Genomic DNA, 13595 nt, shown 5'->3' with positions numbered 1-13595 from the left:
TTCAAGATCAGACCAGGAATTCATCTAGTCCCATTTCCAGTCACTGACAGTGGCTGGTACCAGACGCTTCAGATAAAGTTTCAGGAAAAGCTGCAATAACCAGTTATGGAATAACGGGCCCCTGCGAAGACTCTCCTAATCCCCAGTAGTTGGAAGTTGGCTTATACCCTGAAACACGAGGATTTATATCCTTCCAAACCTCTTGCTCATTTTTAGTGTTTACTATTCTAGCTGGATATTCTGGTTGCCCACCAGCATCCTGCTAAGTTCTAGACCTCAGTGATACCATGAGGCAGAGTCTTGTCAGCTTCACTTTCCCTTGGGAAAGAGACAAGCTGTAGCAGCAGTGAGGATAGAGGAACCGCCTGCCTGCACTTGATTCTCATCAACAGGGAAGGAGTGGGTGTGAATCTGAACATGGAAAGCAATTTGGGTTAAAGTGATTATGAAATTATATATTTCATGGTTCTGTGGAAAGGAAGTAATGAGAGTAGCAGAACAAGAATAATAGACTTTAAAAAAGCAGACTGTAAAACTCAGAGAACTGGCAGGTAGGGTCCCACGGGAAGCAAATCTAAAGTCAAAAGGTGTTGGAGAGAGCTGGCAGTTTCTCAAGGAGACAATATTAAAGGCACAACTGCAAATTATCTCAGTGGGAAGGACTGATAGGAAGGATAGCATGAGGCCAAAATGGCTTCATCAAGAGCTCTTTAATGACCTGAAAATTCATAAAAGAATCCTTCAAAAAGCAGAAAATGGACAAATTGCTAAGGAGGAGTACAAAAGGGTAACACAAGCATGTAGGTACAAAATCAGAAAAGCTATAGCACAAAATTAGTTTTACCTAGCAAGGGACATAAAAGTTAATAAGAATAAATCCTTTAAATACATTAGGAGCAGGAGAAAACTCAAGGAAAGACTAGGTCCTCTACTTAGCAGGGACAAAGAGCTAATAATTGATTACATCAAAAGGTGTTTAATACCTATTTTGTTTCATTCTTTCTTATTAAGGTTAATGGTGACCAGATATTCAATTCACTTAATATTAACAACAAGGGGGAAGGAACGCAAGCCAAATAGGGAAAGAACAGGATAAAGAATATTTAGGTAAATTAGATGTAAAGAACAAATCGTGTCAAAGCAACCCAATAGCTTCCTTTGAGAGGGTAACAGGCCTTGTGGGTGCATAACTCGTTGGAAAACTGTTCCCAGAGCATAGTCATCAGTGGTTCACAGTCATGCTGGAAGGACATAACAAGTGGGGTCCCGCAGGGATCAGTTCTGGGTCTGGTTCTGTTCAATATCTTCATCAGTAATTTAGATAATGGCACAGAGAGTACATTTATAAAGTTTGTGGACAATACCAAGCTGGGAGGGGTTGCAAGTGCTTTGGAGGATAGGATTATAATTCAAAATGATCTGAAGTAAATAGGATGAAATTCAATAAGGACATATGCAAAGAAATCCACTTAGGAAGGAACAATCAATTGCACACATACAAAATGGGAAATGACTGCCAAGGAAGGAGTACTGTGGAAAGGGATATGGGGTCATAGTGGACCACAAGCTAAATATTAGCCAACAGTGTAGCACTGTTGCAAAAAGAGCAAACATCATTTTGGGATGTATTAGCAGGAGTATTGCAATCAAGACACAACAAGTAATTCTTCTGCTCTACTCTGCACTCATTAGGCCTCAACTGGAGTATTGTGTCCAGTTCTGGGTGCCACATTTCAGGAAAGATGTGGACAAATTGGAGACAGTCCAGAGAAGAGCAACAAAAATGATTAAAGGTCTAGAAAACATGACCTATGAGGGAAGATTAAAAAAAATGGGTTTGTTTAGTTTGGAAAAGACAAGAGAAGACTGAGAGGGGACATAACAGTTTTCAAGTATGTAAAAGGTTGCTACAAGGAGGAGAGAGAAAAATTGTTCTTCTTAACCTCTGAGGAGAGGACAAGAAGTAATGGGCTTAAATTGCAGCAAGGGCGGTTTAGGTTGGACATTAGGAAAAACTTTCTATCAGGGTGGTTAAGCACTGGAATAAATTGCCTAGGGAGATTGTGGAATTGCCATCATTGAGATTTTTAAGAGCAGGTTAGACAAATACCTGTCAGGGATAGTCTAGATCAGGGATGGGCACTCTATGGCCCAAGGGCCACATCCAACCCTCCAGATGTTTTAATCTGGCCCTCGAGCTCCAGCTGGGGAGCTGGGTCCAGGGCTTGCCTCACTCCACACAGCTCCCAGAAGCAGTAGCATGTCCCCTCTCTGGCTCCTATGCACAGGGGCAGCCAGGGGGCTTCACATGCTGCCCCAGCCCAAAGCACTGCCCCCACAGCTTGCATTGGCTGGGAACTATGGCCAATGGGAGTTGCAGGGGCAACACCTGAAGATAGAGCAGCATGCAGAGCCACCTGGCCGCGCCTCCGCTGCTTGAGATAAGCACCACCCGGAGCCTGCACCCCTGACTCCCTCCTGCGCCCCAACCCCCGGCCACAGCCCTGATCCCCCTCTCATCCTCCAAACTCCTCAGTTCCAGCCTGAAGCACCCTTCTGCACCCTGAACTCCTCATTTCTGGCCCCACCCCAGAGCCCACACCCCCAGCTGAAGCCTTCACCCCTTTCCACAGCCAAACTCCCAATTTTGTGAGCATTCCTGGCTCACCATACAATTTCCATATCCAGATATGGCCCTTGGGCCAAAAAGTTTGTCCACCACTGGTCTAGATAATACTTAGTCCTGCCATGAGTGCAGGGGACTGGGCTAGATGACCTCTCAAGGTCCCTTCTAGACCTAGGATTCTATGTATTCAAGTCAGCATGGCCTGATGAAATTCATCCTAGGATACTTAAGGAATTAGCTAAAGCAATGTCAGAACAGTTAAAAATAACCTTTGAGAACTCATGGAGAACAGGTGAGATTCCAGAGACTGGAAAAGGGCAGAGTACCTATCTTTAAAAAGAGGAGCAAAGGAGACAAGGGGATTATAGACCAGTCAGCCTAACTTCGACACCTGGAAAGATACTGGAACAACATATTAAACAATCAATTTGTATGCAGTTAGAAGATAATAGGGTTATAAGGAATAGCCAGCATGGATTTGTCAAGAACAAATAATGCCCAGCCAACCTAAGTTTCTTCTTTGACAGGGTTTTACTGCCCTTGTGGATGTGGGGGAAAGCTTGATTTTAGTAAGGCTTTTGACACAGTCCCACACGCCATTCTCATAAGCAAACTAGGGAAATGTAGTCTTGATGAAATTACTATAAGGTAGGGGCACAACTGGTTGAAAGTCCTTATTCAAAGGGTATTATCAATGGTTAGTTGCAAAAATGGGAGGGCATAGCTAGTGGGGTCCCACAGCAGTGAGTCCTGGTACTAGTCAATATTTTTATTAATGACTGGGATGATGGAGTACCGAGTATGTTTATAAAATCTGCAGGTGACACCAAGCTGGGAGAGATTGCACACACTTTGGTGGGCAGGACTAGAATTCAAAATGACCTTGACTAATTAGAGAACTGGTCTGAAATCAACAAGATGAAATTCAATAAAAACAAGGGCTAAGTACTTCACTTGGGAAGGAAAAATCAAAGACACAACTACAAAACAGAATAATTGGCGAAGTGGCAGTACTGCTGAAAAGGATCTGGAGGGGGTTACAGTGGATCACATACTGAATCTGAGTCAACAAGGCGATGCAATTACAAAAAAGACTATTATCCTGGGGTGTATTAACAGGAGTATCATATGTAGGGTAGAATGTTTCTTTTAAGTCTGTAATTGCAATTTATTTTAGTTTGGGAAATAAATAAAAGCTCTAGATTTTTTTCCTTAGAAACATTTCCGAGTTTCTTTAGTATGTGTGTGATTTTATTTGTTTTTTACTTCGTAAAATAAACATGAATTTAAAAAATAGTCGATCTTGTTGATAGTTTGCTCTCAGACATGTTGTTTTGGTGTTTACGCCTTTTGTTGTTGCTGTTTACTCCATTTGTTTTGCTCTTTACTCCACCCCAAGTTGGGAGAGGTTGCAAGTGGTTTGGAGGATAGGATTAAAATTCAAAATGATCTGGACAAACTGGAGAAATGGTCTGAAGTAAATACGATGAAATTCAATAAGGACAAATGCAAAATACTCCACTTAGGAAGGAACAATCAATTGCACATATACAAAATGGGAAATGACTGCCTAGGAAGGATTACTGAAGAAAGGGATCTGGGGGTTACAGTGAATCACAAAGTAAATATGAGTCAGCAGTGTAACGCTGTTGCAAATAAAGCAAACATTCTGGGATGTATTAGCAGAAATGTTGCAAGCAAGACACAAGAAATAATTCTTCATGTAGGCCATGCTGATAAGGTCTCACCTGGACTACTGTGTCCAGTTCTGGGTACCAGATGTGGACAAACTGGAAAAAGTCTAGAAGAGAGCAACAAAAATGAGTAAAAGTCTTTAAAACATGACCTATGAGGAAAGATTTTAAAAACCTGGTTTATTTAGTCTGGAAAAGTCTGAGGAGGGGATATGATAACATAAAAAGTTGCTATGAAGAGGGTGAAGAATTGTTTTTGTTAACCTCTGAGGATAGGATAAGAAGGAATAGGCTTAAATCACAGCAAGCAAGGCTTAGCTTGGACATTAGGAAAAACTTCCTAACTGTCAGAATAGGTAAGCACTGGAACAAATTGCCTACAGAAGTTGTGGAATCTCCTTCACTGAAGTTTTTAAGAGCAGGCTAGACAAACACCTGTCGGAATGGTCTAGTTATTATGTAGTCTTGCCTTGAATGCAGGAGACTGAACTAGATGATCTACTGAGGTCCCTTCCAGTCCTACAAGTCTATAATTCTATGTAAGACATGAAAGGTAGTTGTCCTGCTCTACTAAGCACTGGTCAGGCCTCAGCTGGAGTACTGCATCCAATGCTGGGTGCCACACTTTAGGAAAGATGGCTAAATCAGAGAGAGTCCAGAGAGCAACAAAAGTGATAGAAGCTTTAGAAAACATGATCTATGAGGAAAGGTTGAAAAAAAAAAAAAGAGCATGGCTAGTCTTGAGAAAGAAGATGAGTGGGGACTTGATAACAGTCTCCAGCTATGTTAAGAACTGTTTTAAAGAGGATGGTGACCAATTGTTCTCCATGTCCATGGAGGTAGGACAAGAAGAAATGGGCTTAATCTGCAGCAAGTGAGATTTAGGTTTGATATTAGGGAAAAGTTTCTATGTATAAGATTAGTTGAGATCTGGAATAAGCTTCCAAGGGAGGTCATGGAATCCCATCACTGAAGGTTTTTAGGAACAGACTGGCCAAACACCAGTATAGGGATGGTCTATGTTTACTTGGTTCTGCCTCAGTGCAGCCCTCTCAAGTCCCTTTCAGCTCTACATTTTTATGATTCTGTGAATATCAACTCATCAGTTTCAGATATGCCCATCACTGTTTCTTTCACTTAGTAACACATCTAGTTGTTCTTGCTTATTTCCCATATTAATTGCATTTGTGTAGACTGTTTAGTTTTCTTTTATTCAGCTTCAGTTTCCAAACATCTCCTACTTTGGTGGTGTTTTACAAATTACTAGTACTTGCCAGACTATTTGAATTAAGTGCAGATTCTTCCTCTCTAGCTGCTAACTACTTTAATATTCACATAATAAACCATGATCATCTGACTCCGCTTCTGAATCTTACCACCAGCTATGCTGAAAAAACCTCTGGTGTAAAACAGATGAGTGCTTTAGTTGACATAGCTCATTGAAAAGAGCTCTCTCTATGTAAGTCAGTGCATTGCTGCTCTAAACCCTGTAGAAAACAGTCTAGCTAAACAGAAGCCGCGGAAGTGTGAATTATACCCAGCCTTGCCCTTTGTGAGGTGAGAACCACTGAACGGCTACTGAGCAAGTGTCTTAAGAAACACAAACATACAGCTCCTTAAGACACTTTTTGAAACCCAGGGCCAGAGCTTGGCTCATGATGCATCTCTTTTGTATCATGCCAGTAGTGCAAATGCTCCATAAAACTGCCCTACCTTAGCAGTGGGGGGGAATCCACCTGTATTTCCCCAACATAGAAGAGGGGTGTGACTAGAACACCTGTGTGGTCTAGCAATTCTGGAGCAACTAGCCCTTGCAGACCATACAGATGATATAAATCAGAGCACCCTGAGGCCTGCTTTAACTTGCATTGGGGTGACTCAGATCCTGTTGGCCAGACCCAAGGATCAGGGCCAGTGAATTTGGGCCCTCTTCTGCTTATTTCCTTAATATGTGGCATTTTGCTTGGTTTAAGTATGGACAGAGTTCAATTTTTCAAACAAACGAGGAGAATGAAGGACTGGAGAAGGAGATGATTTTTACAATTTATTCACCAAACAAAGTTCTTTTGATATTTTCATTTATATCTGAGGAATAGATAAAATGGTTAGCAATGTAGAACATTGATATCACAATTTTTTAAACCAGTAATTCTGATATGCAGGCTTCACTATAGGGACCAAAATCTTCACATGGGGCCACATACTGGAGTTGGTGGGAATGAAACTTGAGGGCAGAATTTGGCTCCTGGTAAATATACATTTGTCACAGTCTATGGTAGAACATTATTTATAGAAATGAAAATGGGCTGTGTAAACGTATATACAGTATTCACATGGTGGATTTAGATCTCTGTTACATCACTGTAAACACAAAGTAATTCCACCAACTTCAGGTTTACATCATTGTAACTGAGATCTGAATCTGGCCCATAGTATGTTTCTTCTACAGCGGGGTGTGAGTGATTTTTGTAAGTGAATGTTATAGACGTCAGACTGGGCATGGTAGGGCACTTCATCTTGAGAACAAGTCTAACCCAGACAGTGTCAGTGTGTGCTTCCCCATGCTTACTTAACTCTGAAGTAGAGCAACCATCTCTAAAGGAGGAGAGGATAGTTAGTTCTTGGTGCCTATTCTGCCTTTGTCCTGTGCTGAGTGTGCCAACATGCAAGCCAATTTTGATGGCAGGCTCTTTGATATGGCCATCTCTTCTCTAGGAATTCGACTGAGACCACCAAAGTCATTTCATTTTCATATCACAAAACAGCCATTGGATAGGTAATAATGTCTTGGATTCCTCAACATGGACAGGATTAAAACTTGTAACCTAAATGTGAAAGGCAGAGATGTATTTCCATAAGTTACAACTGACATTTAGCCAGAGTTACCGAAACACAGTAGCTGAGACACTTTATTGCCTCTCAAGGGATACGGCAACATCTCAGATGCCATCATCTGGTAACAAATGGTAAATTATCAATTTGTAAAGCATCTGTTGTGTTTTGTCTGTACTGTACCCTGAAAAATTAAGGAGAATTACATCTTTAAATCTGTATCTATCTATCTAGATATAGATATTATAGTAGAATGACTAATGTTCTGAGACGTACCACTTTACATTGTATTTACTGCTTTGGTGATCAGAACCTAGTTTCCTGAAACAAGCCTTCAGTACTGCTGTGAGAATTTTCAGTTTGAGAGGAAATTGCATGGTTGCATCATGCAGTGGTTTAGTATTTACTCAATTCACTAAGCATATGAACCATCTCCCTAATACATTAGCCTATATCTGGCTTAAAAGAAGCATTTGCATTGACCTCATCGAGTGACAGAGTCAGGCAAATTTTCCATTTAGAAAATCCCCAATTTCAGCTTTGACTGGCAGTTGCAATGAAGATTTCAAACGCATCAGCTGAATTATTTTAAAAACTAAGAGATGCAAAAGGTCGTTGAAAACAATCTGACTTGAAAAACATTAGAAAATGCATAAATTAATCACTCAAGCTAAGTCCAATACCTGCATTACTTGTGTCAAGCTCAAAATGGCCTATAATGTTGCAAATGAAGAGGAAAGAAAGTTGCTCAATGCTTCTAACCACACGTTTGCACACTTAATTTTAACATAACAGTTTTGGTCTCTGAAATGTCAAGAATATAGCAAGGTTAGTTGAATGGTCTGCCACACTAAGTCAGTCTTGCTTGTTTTTCACAGAATAATATATAAAGCAAAAAAATTATTAGCTCCACAACAATATGCTGAAGTAACATTAATGGTCCCGTTTAGTCCCTCAAAAAGCAAAGTGACCAACTAAGGCTGACCCTCTTCTTCATGATGCTGAATGAAAAGCAAACACTAATCAAAACCAAAACATCTAACTCCCAGTGTCAAGATGACATATCAGTCTTGCTTGTCATCATATTGGGTGGGGTTTAACCAGACTCTTCCAATATTTCCTGTTGTTGAACTATAAAAGCAACAACATTTAACACACGTACAAAGCACTGAATAATGCATGAATCCTCACATCCTCTGAGGCAAGCATGATTATCCTCATTTTGCAGCTACTGTGGTAGGTTGTCACTTGTCAAAGACACAAAAGTCTGTGCCAGAGCATGACCTAATGCCTTCCAAACCTGAAGAAGGAAAACAGACTCCAACCCCATGGTTCCTGGGTAACAAGGAAATCAAGCGCCTTTACTCATCTTCGCCACCCTCTGTACCTCTTGGCATGCTGAGGGGCAATCCACCAGGCCACCTTCCGAACACTTGAACTCTACCTTTCCAGATGTGAAGGGGATGTTAGGGCTGCTACCAGCACTACTGACTTCTTTCAGTTTTCCTGGTAATATTTCTGCTAGGTGAAGAACGCCATGAAAAATGGTAGTTCTCCACTTCCACCTCCTCCAATCCAATACATACACCCTAGCCCACATGGCATTCAAACGAGAGGTTTCCAGGGACGGATGAAGCACAGAGTGGGCTCCATTCTCCCCTTCCATGAATTCATGGGCCTTCCTGTCCCTTTGTAATGTTTTATTTCTGGCCGTGCTGCAAAGCAAGGCAGACATTTGGCCCTTTGCATGGATGCCTCATCAGTTTAATCAGTGCACAGCTTTCATTCAAGCCACTTTACAAAATTTAACACACAACTGCCTGCTATGAGAACTGGACATTTCACTTAAAGGACTGCATTTATAATCAGACAAAATGATGTCCCTACTGTATATGTTGCTTTTCATCCAGGATATCAAAGACCTTTGTGGAAACATGAATTGTAATTCATGAAATCTTATACGTTTTGAACTATTAAAAAACTGAAGAGCCTTTGAGTTTAGATGGTCTTTATTATCACACATGACATGAATTCTGCACCAATCAGTAACCTTCTTATAAAATACATAATACTTATTAAACCTGTTTTATCTTGGGAAGAAAAAACAAACTCATAGTACCAGCAGAAAGGAGTGTGATGAATTGGTAAGATTTTTTGAGGCACAAAAAGGAACAAAAACCCAGGAGGTTAAATTGAGTTCACAGAAACCTGATCTTCAATTAATCTTTGAAATAAACACCTGACCTCACACAGTCTTTGTAGTTAAAACTCAACATTCCTGAAGGGAGCTTTGCCACCTAATCTAGTAACAGTTTAGAGCAGGGGTCTTAAACTCCCAGCCCGTGGGCCATCTGCAGCCGGACCCCTAGCCTCCCCACTGTGGTCCGCAGGGGTCCAGCAGTTTTGGGGCTGGGTCTCTTCCTTGGCCCCACCTGCCTTCCCCAGGCACTCCCCCCTCAGGGGCCCCAGCAGCACAGTGGAGCTGAGCAGTGTCTGCCTGCTCATTCTAGTGGCTGCTGGCCCCTCCCTATGGCCCAGGGGCAGGGCTGTGCCTCCACGCACTGCCCCTGCCCCAAGCGCCCCTGCAGCCAATGGGAAACTGCGGGGGCGGAAACACATGGAGGCCCCCCGGCCCACCCTGCCTTGAAGCCCCAGGTAAGTGCCACACCCCCTTCCTCTTCCCACCCCACCCTCCACCCCCAAACTTTCTCCGAGAGCTTGCACCCCATCCCCACACCCCCTCCCAGCCCCCAAACTCCATCCCAGAGCCTGCACCCGACACCCTCCTCCACCCAAACTCTCTCCCCGAGCCCAACCTCTTATGCCTTCTGTACTCAAACTCTCTCCCAGAGCCTGCACCCCAATCCCCTACCCCAGACCACCTCCCCCACCCAAATTCCATCCCAGAGCCTTAGGCAGGTGGGGGTGTTTTTTTGCGGGGACAGTTTCTGGGCAGCATGAGTGACATTGACCCACTGCGAGGATTTGAGGACTGGCACTAGCCCTAAGGTAAACTGAGTTTGAGACCCCTGGTTTAGAGATTAAATATTAGATTTATCTAAATTCATGCTAACGAATGATTGTCAACATGGAAAGTATCAGAAGGGCTGCCAATAAAATTTGTTTTGTTTTTTAAAGTATTGCAACATCGTGAGTGTTGCTGGACATCTGGTATGATAGCGTCTTGTAGCAGAATAGACTTTGCTAGTCATAATTTTGAATGTTCTGTAGAAGAGATGAAGAATTGGCATCACTGGTTCGTCTAATTTTCTGGCGATTATCTCCTTTCAAAATTCAACTTCAAAGAACCTTTACCAGGATTTAAGAAATTAACAAGAATGGGGTTATTTTACACTCCTTGACAATGAACACCTGCTTGCACTTCGAGCTAAAGGGCTTCAAGCTTTTGATCAACAGCCAGCAAAGGGTAAAAAGCCTTTTACTTACATTGCCCTGCACCCTTTTAAAGGAAAATTACCAAGAAAAACAAGAGTTAAACCTAGCATCCTGGCAAGGCGGGGGGTTGGGGGGTAAGAGCCCATTCAGCACTTAAAGGAATTTTAACTCACTATCTGAAAATTCTGTGACCCCTTCTTGGGTGTTACCCAATTCACTGGCAATAGCCATGAATGTATTTGTACTTTTTTGGACAATGTCCCATGCTATCCTTGCAATCCAGGGTATTTTGTACTGTCACTAACACATGCATTTGGGGATCTCTTCAAAGACCTAACAAGCACAAAGAGAATTTCAGAGGGTAAAAAAAAAAAAAAAAAAAGTCAATTTTTGCCCTCAGTACATGCCACAGTCCTGTTAGAAGGGACATTTAGCACATACACTTCCCTTTATCTTAATTTTGATTACTTTGCAGTTCACTTTAACACTGGCCCACTAGGGCAAACATTTGAAGGGTGATATTAAGTTTATTCTGTTTGAAACAAGAGTGGGAAAACATTAATTATGGACTGACTGGTGTACTAGTTTAGTGCACACACACAGATTTGACTTCAAATCCTTCACTGAGTTGTAAGTAAAATGAGTTTAATGGGTCCTTCTTTGATCTACGTAATAAAAGCAGTTTTGTACAACTGCTTATATTTGTTTAAAGGAGCCCCCTTCTTTTCCCCCCCCCCCCGAAAAACAAAAACAAGGAACACCAAGCAGTGATGAACACTTACCATATGTAAATCCAAAGCTGTATATTTAAAAATAGTGCAAGAGGAATTCTTGAGAATATAAAGCTGTCAAATTCCCAGTCAAGCTCCTTTTGTTCATTCACTAGACTTCTGTGAAGGAACCCAGCCACTGAGACTCATAGGTGGTTTAAGCCTCCAGCATCTGAACGGAGCCCAGCTACTGCCCCACTCTTGGGGTCCCAAGGCACATTCTTAGGGTGGAGCAGACTTTGTGAATGGCACCCCATCATGACAGCTGGAACTTACTGTCCAGCTGCTGAGCCTCTGGCTCTAGCACTCACTTGTTCAAACTCCCCTGTATCTTAAACACACCTTCTCCCAGAATCCGAGTACAGATCAGTTAGGAAAATAATCCTAACTGCAATGCTCCTCATAGCTCACCCTTCTCTTGGGAGTCCTTGGGGAACCATCTGTATTCAGGAAGTTAGGGAAGTGATTCTGCCTCATGCAAGCCCCTTGAAAATGGAGTTTTCAGCTTGGTAAAGATACATACAGAGCTCATAATCTCACATAGAAATACTTTTACAGAGATTCCCCAAATAAATCACACACACAAAAAAGACAATAGCTTTAAACAAGCCCTGAAATATAAATAATCATAGCACAGTTCAGGGATGACTTTATCATTCAGAAATAGTGGGTGGTCTATATTAGTGTCACAGGAAAGACTGAATAATCAACGTAGGACACTAGAGGAGGAAGATCTTGAAGGCTGAGTAAGTCCATCTACATAGCAGACTGTCTTCCACACACTTGTGTATATGCTCAAGGTTAAGTTCTGCCACCTGTAATTTCCAGGGTGCCTGATTAGCACTAACCACAGACAGAAATAGGTCAGTCCTCTCTGCTTTTACCAGAATTTTTGCACACAATTAGGGGACTTCAACACTTACAAAAAGCCTGTGAAGTATATTTTTCTGCCCTTACATGTGGGGCAAAGGCATCTCTCTCTCTACACTCTACTAGTTATTGGCCAATCCTGTGGAGCCAAACACTCAACTTGTTGACATTAGTCCATCTGTCTGTAACAACTATTAAACACCACATCTGATCAATTCCAAAATTTCAGGGAATGTTCTAGGCATTAGTGGCCAGCACCCTACTGATTTTGGGAAAAATCAGAAAGCCAAAAGGGAGACAAATAATGGGGACTCATTGAGCCCCTGCCATCTATTTCGCATAGCCACAGCTTCAACACCTCTGCAATTGTCTACAGATCAAACTGGCTGCCAGCAACCACCAAAAAAAAAAAAAAAACACCTTTCAGCATGACAGTACATTATTTCATTTCTGCTCAGCCGCCCCAAATAGTTTAATATACTGACACCCTCAATGACTTATTCCCAGATAAATAATAATGGTGGTGGGGGGAAAAAAAATGGAGGCATGCACATAGCCCTTGGGGTGGGGGGGCGGAGGGAGGGAAGAGAACGATGGCCTCCCAATGTGACAAAGGCGCACAGAACTTTTAGTTGGATGAAAAATCGGGGCCCTGGCACAGAGGGGCAGACAAAGATGCTGGCATGCGGGAAGTGGGAACGGGGTACACACAGGAGCCCTGGCACAAAGAATGGGGCACATCCAGAGCCCCAGGCATGGTGAAGGTGCTGCAGGGAGTCCCTAAAACAGAAGGGGATGGAAGGGTCACACAGAGCTCACAGGGGCAATGGAGGAATGCAAAGAGGCCCTGGTGTATGCAGTGAGCTCAGACTAGACAAGCTATGAAACGTGCGAGCCCTTCAGTAGCTAAAGACATGAAAATTCCTCAGCTGTGTGCATTTTGTGCATCTACATAACTGTTGGCACAACTAGCTACTTCTCGTCTAGGGAAGAATGGTTTTCAGGATGATACACTATCTACCGGTTGTCTTTACTTGAGGCACTAGTTGATATCTGCTGCCTATATTCATTTTACACATACTAGGCCAGAACTTCCAATCCAGGAAAAAAGCCTCTTCTCAGTGCAACACTAGACTAGGTGAGGCAAAGACAGTTTTAAGACACCTTTATACTCTTTCAACCCTGGGCCAGCTCAGACCAAGGCAAGCCCTTTTATGAACATTAGAACAGCTATTACAATGCTATAACTTATGCCTAGTTAGTCAAAATGCTGTTCTGGCAGTTGCAGATCATTGAAATAGAGGGATGCCCCGTGCCCTGTGAATCTCCTGAGGTGGCATAGAACCAGCACACCTGTCATCGCGTATTTGATCATTTATTTCTTATTTTCCTGTTCTGGATATGTTG

The 13595-nt window shown here is 42.4% G+C and overlaps 1 long non-coding RNA gene across 1 annotated transcript in view; it reads left to right on the top strand.

Annotated features, from left to right (window-relative positions):
- Positions 1 to 13595, top strand: part of LOC142047799 (uncharacterized) — a 163020-nt gene that overhangs the window by 58136 nt on the left and 91289 nt on the right. The window lies entirely within an intron of this gene.

The sequence above is a fragment of the Chelonoidis abingdonii genome, chromosome 15, assembly GCF_003597395.2.
Source record: "Chelonoidis abingdonii isolate Lonesome George chromosome 15, CheloAbing_2.0, whole genome shotgun sequence".
NCBI classification, from domain to species: domain Eukaryota; kingdom Metazoa; phylum Chordata; order Testudines; family Testudinidae; genus Chelonoidis; species Chelonoidis abingdonii.
The sequence above is the reverse complement of the archived record's forward strand: the minus strand, read 5'-3'. Positions and strand labels throughout refer to the sequence as shown.